Source organism: Caretta caretta, chromosome 9, assembly GCF_965140235.1.
Source record: "Caretta caretta isolate rCarCar2 chromosome 9, rCarCar1.hap1, whole genome shotgun sequence".
Taxonomy (NCBI): Eukaryota; Metazoa; Chordata; order Testudines; family Cheloniidae; genus Caretta; species Caretta caretta.
In genome coordinates this window covers 44,142,075-44,157,776 of record NC_134214.1, presented here as the reverse complement: position 1 = coordinate 44,157,776, position 15,702 = coordinate 44,142,075, and the positions used below count along the sequence as shown (strand labels likewise).

Sequence of the window (15,702 nt, the reverse complement as noted above, 5' to 3'; positions counted from 1 at the left end):
GATCTTTTGGCACTTTTGAGGTCTATTATGTAAATATACATCAACAGATTTCGTAAAACAAATTATGTAAATACCTATTTAGGGACTTTTAAAAATGCATATTGCTCACCTGATATTTAGAGACAATTAATGTATATCATATATATCTGCACTTAGGGATTGCTACGTTACAGTCTCTGGATGACAAGGCCTAACAAACCCTTCTCAATGTGCAGATTCAATCTTGCCATGATGGAATTATGCTGTTAAATTCGATGATGTCATGACTGACTGACGGCACATATCATTGACACTTTAGGTTGTAACTGGCTCCTCCAATTCAGCTGCTGTACCAGTGCTTTAAGGGCCTGGTATTGACTTCAGATATGCAGCTCGGATAGTCATTCATTTAGGGTTGAGGAGATTTCAATTTTTTAAATACTAACCCCCCATATTTTTAGGAACATCGAAACGTCTGTAGGGGTAGGGGATTCAGAGCCAAAGTTACTGTGCAGTAATTATGGTATTTTTAAAAAACTAGGCCCAACCCTATAGCCACTGAAGTCAAAGGCAAAATTCCTTGGAGATGGGAAAGACTGGGCCCATGTACAGGTTTTCAGACTATAGTGGCTACACCATATAGCGCAGCAGATTGGGAATGGTGTACAGAGCATTTAACCTGCACTAACTATGTCAAATCTGGCCTACCACTGGCCCAGGACTAGACTTCGTATTTTTTGTAAATCAAAATTTTATACTCCACAAATCAAATGTAAGTGACTTTTGTTCACCATGTGAAATTGGTGTGAAAGGAGAATCAGGCTCAAGGGAAAAAAAGGTGTGCTTAAGACATGGCAGGAAAGAGTGAAGGAAGCTATTAACACTAGTATAAATGGCCAGCACTATCTAAGAGTGACAAAGACACAGAAGAACTACCTATAATAGGTAGACCAAGATGTGAAGGATTAGTCCTGAAGACCAAAAAAATCAGCATGGAAAGTCAAGATACAGCAAGATTCTGAGACGTGAACTGTTGCTTTTGCAACTGAAAAATAATAGGTCTTAATGAAACAGCTGAGTCTTTATGACTTTACTATTATTACACATCTACGGAAGCCGGGAAAGTGTTTTGTTCATAGTTCAGTTAAAGATAATTGCTAATTGTATAAGAGAAAGCTGCTCTTGAGCTTAAAAATGGATTGTACAGTGATCCACCAGAGGTGATTCCTAAAAAGCCAGATATCAACTTTCCTGATGTACGGAATCTAATAAACACAAAAATGTTGGTACCCTATTTCTAACTGGCACTTGCTTCTTGTTTAATCATGTAAGAGCCAGATTTTCAAAAGAGCTCAGCTCTCATTTAGGCATTTAGGTGAACTGACTAGGTTTTCACAAGTTCTGAAGCACCAACCATCTTCCATTGTTCTCAATGGGAACAGCTGGGCATTGAGCTCTTTTGAAAATCTTGTCCAAATACTATTGTAGTTTGCTAGAAAAGATTCCAGAGAATCTAGCTTGATAAAGAGTACAGGAGAATTGGTCTTTCAGGAGTAGTAAAAGCAGCATTTGTTGAACTTTATTAAATCCTTGTTTAACTTAAACGGAGATAGGTGAAATTAACCTTTATATCCCAATAGTGCTCTTCTTTTTGAAGCAATTGAATCAAAGTAGTGTTAGCAAGGGCATCATTCCATTTTATAACCTCAAAGAAAATTTATTCAGAGATAGCATGTGAGCACCACTTAACTGGAGCCAGCCTACAGTGAAGGAGCTGCATACCAATTTATGAAAAAAAAAAAAAAAGAAGAAAATATTTAATTTGAGAAGAGATTGGAAATCTAAGACAAAAGTTAGTAAAGATGGATGTGTTACAAAGAGGAGGTAATCATTTTTTAGAATGACAGAGGTAGTGCAGGGCACAATGGAAGAGTTCTAACCACTGCTGGTCTTGGTACATTTGCTGGAATGTGTGAACTGGCAAATGAACCTCTCTCCCAAAAAATCATGGAACCAGCAAGACATTTGCGGACTACCACTGTGATTTCGCTACTGTTACATTGTATTGCTTTCACTGAACCCTACAGCCTTTCCTTTTCAGTACAGATTTTTTTTAGGGCAGGGACTGTAATTTATATGCATTTACAGCACCTATTACAATGTGGCCCTCATCCTGATTGAGACAGCCAGGAATCACTGTAATATACATAAGTACAATGAATCAAAGATTCACTGTAAGGATTTAGGAAAGAGCAAAAAGGTAAAATTCACAATTTTTGCTTTCATTTCAAACTAACCATTTACTGATGTGCACATCACAATTATCAACCATCCATTAGCATCAAAACTCAAACCAGAAGCCTCCATAAATCTGCTGCCATTTAATTATGAATTTAAATTAAAGAATTACAAAATAATTATAAAATGCAATCGGGCTGTTCATTTCGCTGAACCGATCTGCATCTAAACTGAATTATAATTAATATGCACTAAAGTAATACAATAAACTCTCTACAATCCCAAATTTTATAGACTCAGTAATATATGATTACTAAATCTTCAGAGTTTACAAGGATGTTAACACTCTTTATTATGGGACAGCTTGCTATGATAGGAAGTGTAAATGTCTTCTACTCTGACACATCACATATCAAATATCACGAGATTTGCAATAAAACTGAGATATGGCAACGCTCAAAGTTCCTACAAGAACACATAGGGACACCATCTCACTCTTATCTCTCCATGCCAGAATCCTGTTCCTTAGTGAGATCAAGAGGGGAGGGTATAGCTGCACCATCAGAGACAAATATCACGAGGTGGATGTGCCTGGGTGAGGCCAGTGTCTTTAAAAGCAACTCTGCAGCCCTGAATTTGCTTTTCCAACAGGAAGACACCTCTAGTAGGGACAGAAGTCTAGGAAATGCTGCAATACCTTCCTCTTTGAGAAAACTTTTCCACTCACAACACTGCCACGGCTCCTTCTATACCTAAACCCTCTACCAAAAAAGAGAGAGAGAGGAAATTAATAAACCCTTAAAAAAATCAAATGCCCTACCCCAGGCAGAGTTTTGAACCTGAAAAGGGAGAAGTGCCAGAGACTCCATGAAGCCTACTTGGGCCTTAGCTATTAATTTTATGTGGAAGGTGGTCAGATATGATGGTGATGGGAGTCAGTATAAATTCAACACAGAGACAGAATGAACTAGCTCATAACATTGGGATTGGTCTAAATATGAGCCTTCTCAGAAGTTTAAATCAGTTAGGCTAAGGAAGGACCCTTCCAACAAGAAACCACCCAGTCACCCAGGTCACCAGGCAACTCTCCCTACCTCCTGACCACCTTTTTCTCTCTCTGTCTTCTATATTTCCTCCTTTGTAAACTCTCCTGTAGTTTTCATTTGGGCTTCGTAACCCATTTCTGTAGGGACCACCCCTTATGTTGGGGAATGGGAAGGAGGGTGGTGAGAGCTCCCTAGCTCTATTCCACCCAGAAACTCCCTGCTTTGTGACAGCAGCATACAGGGGAAAGTCTGGCTACTTACCTCCACAGGAAAAATTAATTGTCACATACATGTGTGAGCAGCCATCTTGACTGACACACCGGGGCTTGAACTGGGAACCTCCAGAGCTGAAAGGGGTGCTATGACAGCTTGACATAAAAAGCAAACACTCCCTCTCTGTGGGCTGTAACAACTCATATTCTCTGACAAGCAGCACAGAGGGGGATATATTACGCACAACCACCCACTCACGCCCCAGGTTACACAGGCAAAGCAACAGGCATCTGACAGGAGACCCACTTAGCCATAACTCAGCATACGCATATACTGAGTAATCACAATGGAACAGTCAAGTATTACAGCTGAGTAGTGAAGAGGGTTTCAGTTTCATCCACAAATTTTTTAGGGTTTCTAATTAGAAAACTGGATATTTGAAACCCTGAATACTCTTCTGATTCTAAATCTGAGAAATGGCAAAAACTGGCTATCTTGTATGTGCATGCGTGTGCATGCCTCATGTACTTGCAGTCTGAAAAGGCAAATGAAAAATGAAATATCTGATTAGTTTGTGTGACTAAATTTATAATAATCTCTAAAAACTGAGTGTGAACCTCTTGTAGGTGGAATATACATTGGGAGCTACTGCTGCGGCAGAGCTAGCCGCATGGAAGAAAGCCACATATGGCACGGTGTTAGCAAGTGAGAGGAATTGCTGCATAGTGTAAAAATCCAATATGTACGATGCATGGAGGCTATGTGAAGCAAAGCAAATGACAAAAACATAGACATTGTGTACAGAGGCATGGGTGCTGATTAAGGAGTCCCTGTGCAGGAAGCTCAAAGGCTGGCCAAGTTCCTGTTAATTTTCAGGCACCCATTCCAGCAGCTCAGCTAGTAAAGAGAACATTTTCTGTGATGCAAGAGTCCATAATGGTGAAAAGTTGTATAGTGATGGCTGATTTGGAATGTCATCGTGAGCTGCCATAACTGTTTCAGGGCAATAATTCCTTTAAAAACCTCAGTAATCTTGAATGAAATTTTAAAGAGTGAGATTTGAGCAGCCCAGCTCCAGCATTCCTTATCATGGGACAACTGGGATTGTGGGTGGATGTGCTATGTGTCACTATCACATTAAATGTCTGACATTTGGAGTCTCTTCTGTTGTAGTTTTACTTTCTGAACATTGAGTACATAGCAATACATTTGTAATGTGCATCAGGAGTATTAGTCATCAGCATTCCCAAGGCCATGGACAATTGTTTCTGTTCCTCCGCAGAAGTCTGTTATTTAGCTAGTTTTCTCTTTACTGTTTTTCTCAAGATATCCTATTTCCTTCTACTTAATTATACGGAAGCCTTCCCCTTTAATCCTCTAACTGAAAAATTAGAAAACCAAATTAGAAAAGCCAGAGCACTCTAATTGGGCCTAGATTTGTTCAAAAGGAGAACATCTGTTATAACTAAGCACCCTCCTTTTTTACTTTGAATCAGAAACGATGTATCATTTAAGTACCAGGTCAAATTCTGCTCTGGTGTGCAGATGGAATAACTTCTTTGGAACTATTTACGCCAGTATGTCCGAGAGCTGAATTTGACCCACTGCATATGATTTCGTAGAGGGGCAGGGAGATTACGTTGTGCTTCAGTTGGGGTAAATTGCTAGGTTTGGCAAAAAGCTGCCAACCTGACCAAAAGTTGCCCATCTAAAGATCAGCAAGAGTTTTGATTCTTACTCTTTTAAGAGAATCCGCTGTAAATAAAAGCAAGGGCCAGGCAGAGGTAGCTGCTCAGAAATTCACTTAAACTTCGTTCGTGGACATATTAAAATAAGAAAGCAAACCCCTTAAAGTTATATACACAGCTGATCTGACTGGGGCCTGTGGATATTACTGTAACAGACATAATAAAATATGCATGGGTGTTTCAGATTTTAGTTTTATTCAGCTTTGTTTCTTCACTGGGTCTAAGGTAGAAATCATTGACAACATCCCATTTGAAATGGAAGGCCAGTGTTTTCAAATGTGAGGGCCAAAATGATTACAATATTCAGAGCACCTCTAGAAGATACAGCACAAAATTAAGCATGCAGCTGCACTCTGCATTAACTGGTTTCCAAATGGTATTTTAGGTGTAGCCTCAAGTATAGTACTTTCTAGCAATCCAACGTGGAGATGATAAAAAAAAAAAATCACTAACTGTGTCAAAACCAATGCCTGAAAAAATGTTGCTTAAGTGCAGATTAGAAAAACACACTAATCACTGAACATGAAGAATCATCTTAGAATCCAACAGGACCACTGAACTGAGAAACCCTTCAGTACAGGGGACAGACATTGCCTTCACCATTCTCTTTGCTTTCCACTCGTTTCCAGCACTACCTGGATCTTATCTTGGAATAGGGTTGCCAAGTTTCTACTTGCACAAAGCCGAACAACCCTGCCCCGCCCCTTCCCGCCCCTCCTCTGAGGCCCCACCCATTCTCCGAGGCCCCTGCTCACTCCATCCCCCCTCCCTCTGTTGCTCACTCTCCCCAACCTCACTCACTTGCTCATTTTCATCAGGCTGGTTCAGGGGCTTGGGCTGTGGGGGGGTGTGAGGGCTCTGGCTCGGGGTGCAGACTCTGGGGTGGGGTTGGGGATGAGGGGTTTTGGGTGCAGGAGGGTGCTCCAGGCTGGGACCGAGGGGTTCAGAACGCAGGAGGGGGATCAGGGCTGGGGGAGGGTATTGGGGTATGAGAGAGGATCAGGGGTGCAGGATCCGGGCTGCACTTACCTCAAGCAGCTCCCGGAAGCAGCGGCATGTCTCCCTTCTGGCTCCTACACAGAGGCACGGCCAGGCGGTTCTGTGCACTGCCCTGTCTGCAGGCACTGCCCCTGCAGCTCCCACTGGCTGCGACTATGGCCAATGGGAGCTGTGGAACTGGTGCTTAGGGTGGGGGTAGCACCTGCAGCCCCATGACTGCTCCTAGGCCTAGGAGCTGGAGGAGGGACATGCTGCTGCTTCTGGGAGCTGCGCGGAGCCAAGGCAGGCAAGCAGCCTGCCTTAGCCCCACTGCGCCACCGACTGGACTTTTAATGGCCTGGTCAGCAGTGCTGACTGGAGCCGCCAGGGTCCCTTTTCGACCGGGCGTTCCGTGCATCTGAAGAAGTGGGTTTTTTACCCATGAAAGTTTATGCCCAAATGAATCTGTTAGTCTTTAAGGTGCCACCAGACTCCTCATTGTTCTAATAATTAAAATGTCCAGTGGAAGAACTGATCATGCTCTGCATTCCTATAGCATTTTCCATGTAAAGCTCTCAAAGCCTTTACAAATACTGAATCTGAAAATGCCATTGTGAGATATTTTCCTCATTTTTCACAAGAGGAAACTGAGGCAGAGAGAGGTTAGAGTGATTTCGCAAAGTTCACACTGAAGCCTGTGATGGAATTAAGAACACAGCCCATGTCTTTGACTTCTAGCCTTGTACTTTAACTTCAGACCATTTCTAATTTGGAATGGACTTCTGCTTAGTCATTTGTTGTAGGCATTCTGGTTTGGCTAAGAGCACAAAGGATTAATTATACACATGTATAATATCAGAGCCTTGTGTAGCTAGCAGCTCATCACTCTTCTCTTTAGACCCCTCAATTAAGGTATAACCCACTGACTTCAAGTGACTCAAACCCCTAAGACTTTCTCCTCAGATCCTTAGTACATTCTTAGTGGTGATTTGCTACCTCTGGAACTCCAGCCCATAATCCGTCTAGACCTGACACTGGTCACCTTAAGAGAACACTGCAAAAATGTATGTCTTTGTTCAGGAATAAACAGTAGTATTGGAATCTCCTTGATGAGTAGTTCTGGCACCTATAGGGTACATCTACCGTTACGGCAGCATGTGGAGTACAGACATGGCACACGCAACTAGCACAGGTATAAACAATAATATAGATGGTGAGGCATAGCTCAGGCCAGGAGAGTGCCCTACATGACTGAACCCTCAGGGTATATATTCTACATGGCTCTCTATAGGATCAAACACTGCTATTTTTAGCAGTGGAGTGTCCTGCTGTCAAAGGCTTTCCCCTACCACAGTGAAAGGTTCTGGCAGTGCCATATCTGCACTCTACATGGGGAAGGGCTCCAGCAGTTCCCCACTACTGGAGCCTTTCTTTGCTGCTCCTCCTCTGCCAGAGCCTTTCCTTGTTGCAGTGAAAGGCCCCAGCATGTATGTGTATATATACACCCCCACTTCTGAAGAGGCCACTCTAAAAAGACCAGTGATAATGTATCTAATGGCTCACCTGAAATTTCTTTCCCTGTTCTCATATTTAACACTATTTAATTCACATTCATTTCCAGGGGAACTCCGTCCAATAGCAAATTAATTCATGATTTATAACTGAAGTTACAATGGGGCTCAGGATAAAATGCTACTTTCTTATCTTTACAAGCAAGGGTAGAAATCTAGTAAGAAGCATATGTTACAAGCCACACTGAAATGGTCTATGGAAAATCTCTTAATTATTAGTGCAGCTTTTGTTAAATTTGTTAGCAACCCCCCTTCTCACTGTCTGACTATACTGAAAGAAAGACAGGAGACATTTGAGATGGGTTTAATCAGACCACAACTTGACTAGTAGATGTCTGGGACTACCCAGCAGATAAAAGTGTACAGTGCAGGTAACCCATATTTATTCCATAATTACCGGGAGGGCTTTTACCAGCTCCCCCTCTTTTTCCATCCAGGTCCCTCCAGCAAATCCATTGCCAGGAACTTACATCCACCCTCCCCCTCGCAGGAGGCTTCAGGTGGGCTATAATAATGTGGGGTGGCTCCCTGATGTACCAATCATAGGAGTCCCCAACCACCCCATGTTCACTCCTTTACCAAACACCTCTTTTTAAGTCCTTTCCCAAGCCATTTATCTGGTCACTGTATACCTTTTCTATGGAGTACCTACACTGGACATCCGCCACAAGGAGGTGCCAGCCATTAGCTTCGCTACCTCCTCCCAAAACCCAGTCCGGTTCCCAGACATCTCCTAATGTCCTCTTTTATATCAGTCAAAAATCTTCTACTGAAACAACTCTGGTGCCCCATATAGTATGCCAGGATGTGAAATTACTGCCTCTCCTAGAGTCCCAAGGAATTTGGTCCCAAGGAATTTGCCTTGTCCACCCTGGAGGGGCAGGAATTCATGGGTCCCCGCCAGACCCTGTGCTGAAGCATGTCTGACCATACAATGTTAACTCTTGGAAAAATTTCAAGGATCGGCAGCCTCAAGTCCTTCCTTGCTCTGAACATTAGTTCCACCCCGTTAAGCATTCCCAAATCATTTTCTCCAAAGTAGGTTTCAGAGTAACAGCCATGTTAGTCTGTATTCGCAAAAAGAAAAGGAGTACTTGTGGCACCTTAGAGACTAACCAATTTATTTGAGCATAAGCTTTCGTGAGTTACAGCTCACTTCATCGGATACATACTGTGGAAAATACAGAAGATGTTTGTTTTGACACACATAAATGATGAAAAAATGGGTGTTTATCACCACAAAAGGTTTTCTCTCCCCCCACCCCACTCTCCTGCTGGTAATAGCTTATCTAAAGTGACCACTCTCCTTACAATGTGTATGATAATCAAGGTGGGCCATTTCCAGCACAAATCCAGGTCGTCCCCCCAAAAAAACCAAAAACCCACTCTCCTGTTGGTAATAGCTTATCTAAAGGAGAGTGATCACTTTAGATAAACTATTACTAACAGGAGAGTGGGGTTTTTTTTGGGGGGGGGGGCGGGAGAGAAAACCTGGATTTGTGCTGGAAATGGCCCACCTGGATTATCATACACATTGTAAGGAGAGTGGTCACTTTAGATAAGCTATTACCAGCAGGAGAATGGGGTGGGGGGAGAGAAAACCTTTTGTAGTGATAAACACCCATTTTTTCATGATTTGTGTGTATAAAAACAAACATCTTCTGTATTTTCCACAGCATGCATCCGATGAAATGAGCTGTAGCTCACGAAAGCTTATGCTCAGATAAATTGGTTAGTCTCTAAGGTGCCACAAGTACTCCTTTTCTTTTCTCCAAGGTGTACCACACTTATATCTTGTGGCCGCTGATGGGCCTGCACAGCATACAGCAGCGGTATCAGTTGATGCCATAACATGCCCCTCTTTGCATACCAACTGAGTACTGCTTCAGCACAAGCCCAGATGCAAACCCTCAGGCTACTTGGACATGTGCCTATGTGCCCAAAAGACAATACTGTGCTCCCAGATCCACACCACTGTCTGCATGGCTGGTTGTCTAACATCTGTAATGAGATTACAACAAATTAATGCTGATTTACCGTCTGAGGTCTTACATATATTTGGTACGTGTCTGAATGCCAACTCCTGATTGCCTGAATAGCCTCTGCTCCCCTACCTAGCTGTGTTGCTGCCTTGATTCTGAAGGAGTGGAACCAAATTCATGGGCTGGCAGCCCCAACCTCATCAGCCCCTGTCTCAACATGGTAACAAACTGGTATCTTGTAAGGGGACTCCTATCACCGTGCATAAAAAAGGGGCCTTCCCCCTTTTCCCGTATCGCCATGTAGGCCTTCAAAGCCTGAACGGGGCAGACCTCAGGCTCACCACCCACCTGGAGGATAACAAATTCACCCTGGCTGACTTGATCCGTCTTTGACCTTTGCAAGTGTAATATCACTGAATGCTCATGCCATTGTATATCATGCCGTTCCAAAGCCCTTCCTGTAGAGTCCCTAATGGATCCAGGTATTAGCTCGCTGGTCCTGAAAGCACCAAAAAATGCTATCAAGAATGCTGCCCTGAACAAGGCCACCTCCTGTCCACTATGATATATGGCGCCAAGGATCTGCACGAGATCTCTGAACATGTAAACTGTGATGGGATGATGGGAATCCTCTCTGGGGTCACTGGTACGCAACCACTCTGTCAAAAACCTTCAAACTAAAAAAAATACTGCAAGGATCTGGATAACCATTTAGCCTACTGATGAATGTAATGGCAGAAAGGTGATTCGAGATTGTGGAGGATGCCAGTTGATGGGCTGCCAACAACAGCATGTACCACAGCACCTGTTCCTCTGTAATGGGCCATATTGTTGGCTGGCCTTCCTGATCCTCTGCCCTCAGCGTCTCCCTCCTCTCCTGCAATCACCTGAGTGGAATGTCCTGGATCTGGGTGACCCATTACACTTTGTATGGCGTGTAATGCTGTGGAAACCACCTCAGACTCAGTAGCCCCGGTTACTTGTATCAAATCCCTGCTGACTGTCCCACCAGCAAATGCAGCCACTTGCGTGGGCGAGTGAAGAGGAGGCTGCCCGAGCATGCTTACCAGAAGCCCTCAGGCAAGTGCTTGGGGAATCTGGGCATTGACCCCACTACCCCTTGCATGCAAAGTACACACTATATGTAACACTATTTAATTCACATTCATTTCCAGGAGAACTCCGTCCACTAGCAAATTAATTCATGATTTATAAATGAAGTTACAATGAGGCTCAGGATAAAATGCTACTTTCTTATCTTTACAGGCAAGGGTAGAAATCTAGGAAGAAGTGTCTGTTACAAGCCACTGAAATGGTCTATGGAAAATCTTTTATTTATTAGTGCAGCATTTGTTAAATTTGTTAGCAATCCCCTTTCTCATTTTAGCAGTACCTGCCTTCCACAGATTAGGATGTAAAATAGGAGATGAACAAACACCCGTTATCACTGGGATACATACAGGTTTAATCTAAGTTGAAAAGAATTTGATTTTGTATACCTTGTTGCCCCTCTTACCAAGATGTCCCAAAAACAAGGTGTAAGATACTCATAGGTAATGCAGTGATGTAAATAAATGTAGCAATCACTATACTATAGGATCAGCTCCAGCTTTTTGCCCCAATCCTGCAAATTCTATTTTGACTTGATTACGTTTATAGCAAAATAGGACTTGAGTGCATTAAGTGGTATAGACATCTTCTGCCCGGGGGTGGATTCTACTCTTAGAGAATTTTCATCCTGGCACTTGCTTCCACCCGCACAGTAAACAGAGACAGAGACAGTTTAATTTCTTCCCTCAAGAGAAGCACCTCAAATGAAGTAACCCCTACTATTGCACTGCAGCTTCAGGAGAGAGTGTCAGCTAGAGACAGGAAAACCCCAGGCGGTTTGGAGATCTATGTCTTGATCTTGCAAACATGAGGCCAAGGGGATTATTTATGCCAATAAGGTTAGCAGGTTTGACTCTTGATGCAATTCAAATCAGTATTATCTCAAGCTTTTCTGAACCTCTCTGGGCTAGAAACAGGTTGAGAAATCTGGTGATAAATAACTCTCATGGGATTTCCTGGTTTTGACCTGGCCAAAAAAATAGAGCTCCCTTATCATGAGATTTCATCTTACAGTCCTGACCCACATCAGCAAACACAAATGCCTAGAAATAAGTATATTGAACAACAAAACAATATGCAACCTCACAAAAGTTTCATGTTTGGGTGACATGAGTGTGGGGAGAAAGTCTGACCTTATCATTTTATTTGACCCCTCCCTCCTATGATCCCAAGTCCTAGTGAGTCCATGGAAACAAATGCTACCAGCTGATCACATAGACATTGCCAGGGGATCAGTTGTCAGGGAATGCCAGCAGCTGCGGCAGCGTCCCTGAGCACTTGCTGCTACGTGTGGCAGCGATATCTGTGGAATCCCATGTTCTATTATATCATTATTGGTAGTGATTGCAGGCACTCATTGTTTTATGTTAGGCTCTTCTGCAGCAAAACTTGACACCATTGTAAGACATGGGATGCTCTTTTGTGTGTTTTTTTTTTAACTGGATACTTGTTAAACTAAATTGGATGGGAAGAAAATTATAGTTTTCTTTTGTAATAAAATGACATTGCTGCCTGGAGCATGGTTTGACAGTCCTGTTCCAGACAGCTATCAGTTCATTAGGAAATTCCCAACCTTTATTAAATGTTGCCAGGCAACAGCACCTCCCTGCTAAGAAATGAAGTTACCCAATGACAACTTACTTCTTAGATGAATGTGGGACATATGCAGTAAAGCTGATTTTCAAAGGCTGGTAGAGGGGACAACTTGCTTTTTGCCCATCAATTTAGTGCTGCTTTATTATTATATCATTACTGATACATAATGAGTTACCATGGAAAGATAACTGCATTCTTGGTCAAGTGTGAAATGTAATTCACATTTTTAAACCATTTGGCGCATATCCATTATTATTGTTGTCTTTGCACTTTTTTTTCCCTTGTATTTTTCAGTATTCATTTTTGTTGTGGATCTGCACTGAAATACAGAGTGAACCTTTTCTCAGATCAGCATAAATCCAGAGTAATTCCATTGAAGTAAATTGAGTCAGCCTGATGTAAGTGAAAGACCATTCGGAACCAGTAAATATATTCTTATGAAAAGCATGTTAGCAATGAATATAGAAATTAGGTCCATAATTATTGTCCTAATGCTCTGAGCTGCTGAGGAAGGTTGGTCTTCTGCTTAGTGGTCTCAGAAGGATTAAATTCCCAGCTCTGCTACAGTTTTCCTGTGTGACCTTGGGTGGGTTGCTAAAGGTATGTCACAGAGCCTGGGTCAATTGACTTGGTCTCGCGGGGCTCAGGCTAAGGGGCTAAAAATAGAAGTGTAGATGTTCAGACTTGTGCTGAAGCTGGGCTCTAAGACCCCCTCCTGTTGCAGGATCTCAGAGTCTGGGTTCTAGCCCAAGCTGGAACATCTACCCTGCAATTTTTAGCTCCGCAGCCCAAGCTCCACGAGCCCGAGTCAGCTGACCTGGGCCAGCCATGCCACAGGTCTTTTATGCAGTGGATTGTGAGGGGCTGAGATACTGAGATGAAGGGCCATATAAGTACCTAAGGCTACATCTACACTGCATACTCCTTACATGCTGTATAGCATACATATGCTGCACACACCCCTAGTTTGGGTCTAACCAGCAGAGTAGACGGGGAGACATGGCTTAGGCGAGTCTAGTAAATATACTCCTGAACCCTAAGGTGTATGCCATACCAGCTCTCTACATGGCCTGGCTACCCTGCTTCTTTTAGCAGCGTAGGGTCCCACTGCCAGAGCCTTTCACTGACATGTATAGGCTCACACCGCAACGTGGGCCCAGCCTGCTTTTCATTGTGGCATGTAGCTACACCTACCTAGAGCCCTGCGCGGATACAGAAATGTGGATCTGTATCCAATAGGCTCAACCTGTGATCTGACCCACTACCTGTCTTTTGCCTGTATCCACATCCGCAGCAGCAAGCCGTCTCACAAGGGCTAGTGATGGGGGTGGGAGGAGCAGGGCGGGGGGCAGGGTCTTGCAGGGAAGAGGCAGCGCGAGGGTGGGGACTGGGGCTAAGGTGCAGCGTTGAGGTGGGGTCTCGAGAAGGAGTGGCACGGAATGGGGTGCTGGGAGGAAGGGGCATCGCATTACGTGCTACTCCCAGGGGCTCGCGAGTGACGGCACACAGCAGCAGCATTGCGTCTTGCCTCACAGTGGGGCAGAGGGGTGGGGCGCTGGGGCCCCGCCTGCTCCAATCCCTGTGTCCGGGAGCGGACCCTGCTGCCCAGGAGCTGGTGGGCCAGGCCCGGGTCTGGGAGTGCAGCCAGTGCTGCTGGGCCAGGCCATGGTGGGGATGCTGGTGCTGCTTGAGAGGTCCAAGCTGCTGGACAGGAAGCGGTGTGGCGAGTGGCTGCTGGACAGCACTGACTCCGACCTGCCGCCCAGCTCCAGCCACTTGCTGCTGGCCGCCGGCCCCAAGTTCACTGGTCCCCCCAAGGTGCCGGACTCCGTGGGCCAGGCGCCACCGGTGAGTAGAACCCTGCGGTTGTATCTGCATCCGATCCACTGTCTGCAAAATGATTCACAGATCTGAAGTGGATATCTGTGGATTTACAAGGCTCTACACATACCCTACACAGTGCTGCGGGTGGTGTGCAGTGTAGATGTAGCCTAAGATGATAGAATGTCACCTTCTCGCTAGCCCCTGTAGAGAGGCTTGGACTCTAGGCACAAATAGGGACTGCAAGTTGTGCTAGTCCCATACAGTGAGGGGGGTGGGGAGAGAAGGCTCTGTGTGCCCCCACTCAAGCCTCAGACTCAGTCTAGCCATCAACTGTTAGCCTTGCTTCTTTTTGTTCCTGTTCAGATGGAGCTGTTTCATCTTTCCTGCGGATGAAATCATGGAAGAAGGTTGAAGGTAGGAATCCTCCTCCAGCCTCAAATGAAATGCAAATGGAAAGAAAACCTACTGACTTTCCAGAATATTTCTGTAGGTAGTCTGCTTTCTCTTCCCACATCTCTGATTCTCCTCCAACTCCCTACTTGCTTACTAGAATCCTGGCACTAGCTTATCCTGCTTCCTCAGAGCATTGCTGGATATGCCACATCCTGAGTGGAAAAGCACCAGTTCACCAATAGGGTGGACGTGGTGTGATGCTGATCTGCTCTATATGGTGACACGATTCAAGTGATAAACTGGTATGGAATCATAACAAAATTCAGTGTGTGTTTCTACAGGACACAGGGACATTAGAGCGTGACACAAACTGAGCAGGCAGGTATAATTGTGAGGTGGCTCTCAATGAAATGCTTCCATTTGATACTTTTGTGGTTGTCTTGCATCCAGAACAAGAGAGAATTTGTGGGCTGATTTTGGTTTGTGCAGAAAAAATAAGCACCATCTGTTTTAACAGGGGAAAGGTGGTTAAGATTTAGGGAGGGGGAACCTCGCATCAATAACTACTTTCCGTATAAGTGAAAGGAATGGGCTCCTCCATACACAAATACTATAGGAGGGATTGTCATTTCCCCTCAGTGCCACAGGCACTTTATGGTTCTAATTGGCTAGTGGAAGTGAAGGGAATTCATTTGTACGTACATCAGTACAGCATTAGGAATTTGCTTAGGCATGCAGAGCAGTAATTTCAGGTTTACTTGTTAATATACCTCTTGTAACAATAATAATTGACAGTCATTATGAACCCATTCTAATGTAGATCAAATAGGGAAAGCGCTGCGTTATTGTGGTCTCTTTTGGTCTGGCTTCTTTGGTAACTGGGCTTCTTACTATTATCTTACTAATTACACATTATCAGGTGTAAAATTATTAATATCCTTCCCTGTAAATCTGTGACTGCAATATTAATGGGGAAGATTTAGGGCCTGATGGTGACTGACTCCTATGTGGGCTGGGAGATGAA

General features: G+C 44.0%; 1 protein-coding gene and 1 long non-coding RNA gene across 5 annotated transcripts in view; one reads left to right on the top strand and one right to left on the bottom strand.

Annotated features, from left to right (window-relative positions):
• LOC125642570 (glypican-5-like) overlaps nucleotides 1–15,702 on the bottom strand; it is a 610,585-nt gene that overhangs the window by 24,397 nt on the left and 570,486 nt on the right. The gene's annotated exons all lie outside the window — the stretch shown is intronic.
• The window catches only part of LOC142073277 (uncharacterized), a 29,856-nt gene continuing 26,915 nt past the window's right edge, over nucleotides 12,762–15,702 (top strand). The window contains exons 1-2 of the long non-coding RNA XR_012670081.1: nucleotides 12,762–12,859; nucleotides 14,649–14,699. This is a non-coding gene — a long non-coding RNA (uncharacterized LOC142073277). The remainder of the gene's footprint in view (nucleotides 12,860–14,648; nucleotides 14,700–15,702) is intronic.